This window comes from Panthera pardus, unplaced genomic scaffold (genome assembly GCF_024362965.1).
Source record: "Panthera pardus isolate Hobbes unplaced genomic scaffold, ASM2436296v1 HiC_scaffold_25, whole genome shotgun sequence".
In the NCBI taxonomy this organism is placed as follows: domain Eukaryota; kingdom Metazoa; phylum Chordata; class Mammalia; order Carnivora; family Felidae; genus Panthera; species Panthera pardus.
The window spans coordinates 35,870,749-35,875,331 of record NW_026526821.1 but is presented as its reverse complement, the minus strand read 5'-3'; positions in this window follow the sequence as shown (position 1 = coordinate 35,875,331).

Below are 4,583 nucleotides of genomic sequence, written 5' to 3'. Positions count from 1 at the left end.
CCCGCCTCGCTGCCAAGGCAACTGCACCGGTGCGCGGCGGGGCGGGGCTCCGAGCCCCGCCCCGCTCCACCAGATGGCCTGGTCCCCGCCTGGTGGCCGGCCGCTCCGGGATACTGGAGGAGGGCTCTGCAAGCCCAGCGCCACGGATGGCAGAGACCTTGCGCCCAAGGCCAGGACTGCAGCTGTCCTTCTCCCTTCTTTCATCCTCTTCTCCCACTCCCCTGCCCTCATCCTGAAAAGCATTGTATTCGAAACGTAAAGCTCCTATAGTAAGATCAACCAACCAATTAAAATATAGAATAAAATAATTTTATACATAAACTTAAATGAAAAATATAATATAAAATGAAAAAAAGTTACTTGTCAGAGACAACTGCTGTTGATTCTGGTGAATCTTCCCAGAATTTTTCTTTGCATGATCCAGGATGTATATAGGCTTAAAAATATTTATACACAAATGATAGCAAATATAACAAGGAGATCAGTTTATTTCAGGGCCTGGGGGTGCGCGCTAACATCCCAGCCCCCCAAACACACTTTTTTTTGCAGGCAAATTCTGACAGCTTTTTTATGTGAATGCAAAACATGTATGCTTTTAAAAATAGGATGTAACAGGGGTGCCTGGGTGGCCCAGTCGGTGGAGCATTCGACTTCCGCTCAGGTCATGATCTCGTGGTTTGTGGGTTCGAGCCCCGCATCAGGCTCTGTGCTGACCACTTGCTCAGAGCCTGGAGCCTGCTTCAGATTCTGTGTCTCCTTCTCTCTCTGCCTCTCCCCCGCTCACGCTTTGTCTCACTTTGTTTCTCAAAAATAAATAAGTGTAAAAAAAATTTTTTTTAATAAAAACAGGATGTAATAGCTTCTGATTAAGAGCAATAGTTCCCCCACCCCAATTTGTTTTTTACACAGAGACTCTGTTTGAAAATATGATTAAGGACTATTTCATGAACACAAAGGAATATACTATATAACATGGAAAGTTTGGAGAAATAAAGCTGAACAAGTTTGCTTCTACAGCTGGACTCCTTGTATATTTCTTCCCCAAACTGCACTCTCTGGTTCTTGTCCCCATAGGTGACTGCTATTCTGAAATTTGTGTTTATCAGCCCCTTGCCTTTCAAAAATATGTTGCTTCATATGAATGCTTCCCTTAAAAAATGTGCATTTAGTATTGCACATTTTGAGGATTTATAAAAATTGAGTAGCATGGTATGTATTGTTTAGACATTTTTTCCTTCCAAAATCTTATTTTTTTAAGTTTATTTATTTATTTTTTTATTTTAGAGACAGAGCACACAATGAGGGGAGAGGGGCAGAGGGAAAGGGAGAGACAGAGCTCTCAAGCAGACTCCAATCTCAGAGGAGGCCTGATGCAGGATCGATCTTATGAACCGTGAGATCATGACTTGAACCGAAACCAAGAGTCCCATGCTTAACCGACTGAGCCACCCAGGTGCCCCAGGAGAATCCTAACTTTGAAGTATACCTTTGTTTTGTTTAATTATAGCTCTTTTATCTTAATAGCTGTATACTATTCAATTGTGTTACCATTCCATACCACTTTTAAATCAACTCTACTATTGATGGACATTTGAGATGTCTGTATTTGGTATTATAAGGAATGCAGCTGTGATCATGTTTGTATGTCTTTAGATACACAAGTTCGAGTGTTTCTAGGGTATATGCCTAGGAGTGAAGTTTCTGGATCATAGGTTATTTATAACATCAGGAGACTTGTTTTCCAAGTATGTGTAGCAATTTAGACTCCCGTCAGCAGTGTGTGTCTTAGCCAAAACTTGGCTTTGACATGCTAAACTCTTTGCCAATCTAGTGGATGTAAATTGGTATTTCATGATTTTATTGCATGCTCTAATTAATGATTGTTAGTCTGAGAGCTTGATTTTTTGGAAATATTTGAGTGTAACTTTATTGGCAAGCTACACTGTTCACCCTCACATACTTAACCATATAACTCTCTTAGATATTTTAATAGAATCAGTGTAAACTATGCTAGACTATCAGAACTATTGGTGCAAATATTTTGAGTACCCGTAGGGTAGACATTTGTTGGTTGAATGAAATCTTGGAGTTAACCAGTCTGACTACTCACTGTTCTAACATGGTTTCTGTGACATTCTTTTCCCCTGAATGGGTACTCCCTGAGTTTCATAAAAATGCTCTGTTTTTCTGAGCATATAGGTGAAAAGTAGCTTTGCAATGATAATCCTATTTGATTTCAAACTTTTTGTAGTCTGAGAAGGCTAGGTATGCTGAGCTACTTAAATAGCAGTTTATTGTCAACGAGAGGGCAGGCATAACATGGGTAAAATGTTAGAAACCTCATAGATTAGGAAAGAGACATGACCTTTCCCCACTTTCATCAGAAGTCTTAAAAACACCGAGCTTCTTAACTTGAACTTTGTTTATATTTTTGCTCTTAGCCATTTGGCAGTTGAGTCATCAGAAATTTGGCAACACAAAGGAAGGATGGGAGTAAAGGGTGTTAATAGTCCTACTGCTTGAAATAAAGCTAATTGAAAAGTGGTAGAAAAGTTTATGTAGTTCCTACCAACACAGACTATGAGACAGACTGATGCATGGGCTAAGTTCCCTACCAATACCAATACCAATACCAATACCAATAGCAATAGCAATAGCAATTTATGCTTCCATCTCTATCTAGTATTCAGTAAAATTTTATCTTTAAGTTACAACTATGCAAAGGGGTTGTACATTTAGTACTTCTCATGTAGTCCCAGGTGTTATGCAAAATGCTTGGTAAGTAAAGCGATTCTATTGAATTCACATATCTTTATAAAAATTGCCAGGAAAATCCAGCAATAAATTGCATTAGCTACCAGAGCCCTTAAATTATTATTTATTATTCAGGTCTGGCCTGAGAGACAGAACATAGAGTAGTTGTTCTGTAGCAACCACTATATTAATTAATTTAAATGTGGAAATAATTGAAATAGGAGTCAGTAACTGGTGTGGCATTCCAGTGGGTGATGGTATATTTAACTGGAAATAAAATCTATTAAATCATTATGGATCTTTTCATAAGATTGAGGCAAAGTCAGTAGAGTTTATTGTTGTATTTTCAAATATACTTAGAAAATTCATCTTTTATACAGCCCATGTGTTAGTGTTTTTTCCTTCTAAAAAGTAAATCTTTTGGGGTGCCTCTGTGTTATGGAGGAGGCTGTTTACTATTTTACACTGCACACTGATTTAAAGCTTTATATATTGTACAAGTAAATGATGGACTGATAACAGATATTTAGTTGTTTCTTTCCAAAGGAGAAATAAAAACATGTCAAATAGTTTTGAAATGGGAAAAAGATCCATTGACAATATAGAACACTACTTACTACTTCCATTAAGGACTTACGTGGCTTCTTTTATATTGTAGCAATTACAAAACACCTCTTTTTTCCTTTGGAATATGAGTAGTTTGTGGATAAATGTATTCACATTAGGATCTGTACTTTTTTCTGGCCTAGAGTATGGACTTCTATGATCATAGAGAAAAAATTTTGTGAATCTGAAATAAACACCTCAAAAGTTCTCTTGTTCCTGAGCATTCTTCATATTTGTAGACTACTGTTATATTATTCAGATTTCCAAGGTACTTGTTTATTTTTAAATTTACTGTATCAATCTAATTCTTAGAATATATTAAATCATTTACAGTAAGTATATCTTTATCAAGTTCTTAAATTTCTAGTAATTTTTATTGCCATACTGTTTGTGCATATAGATTTATAACATCTGGTTCCTAGTTTTTGCTTTTTACTGTTATGTAATATTCTCCTTTTCTTAGGGAGTATTCATAATCTTTAATTCCTCCTGTCTAATAATCTTTTTGTTTGCCTCCAATTTCTTATTTTTAAACTTTAATTATCAATTTATTTACAGATATGTTTCTGTAAATACTATACAGCTATCTGTTTCTATTACTTAATCCAATATGTCTCTGTCTTTTGGTGACAGAATTGAGTATATTGACATTTAGTGTAACAAGGGATATACTTGATTTTAGTCTCTTAATCCTATTGCTTATTTAGTTTTTTCTGTTATGAACTCTTTTTTCCTTATTTTTCTGGTTTGTTCAAATTCCTCCTTGATAACTTGAGAAATCTGATGAACTTTGCCATCTCATTAATAATGACCTTGCATTTTCAGGCACTAATAACCTATTTTTCATTTTATAAAAACAAGATAACTTTTCCCCACTTATTTCCAGATGTTCTGTTCTCCCAATGCTTTCCCCATTGTCATTTTCCCCAAAACTCTTTCACTCTTAGATCTTGGGGATGTCACATTTCTCCACATCTCTCCGAAGAGTTGACTCCAGCTCTTGGGTTTGGCCAAACTAACTTAGGACTTCGAATTACCAGGCATTCACTATTTTATCACTGGCAGTAGACATCTTCCATGTCAATGTATATGACACATTTCTAGGAAATCTAACGTTTTTCATTGAAAGGCAGTTTCACATTATAGTTACAACAAGCTTGGGCACGTAACTCAGACTACCTGGGCTTGTGTCTCAGCATCCCTGCCTATTTAACTTGCCTATT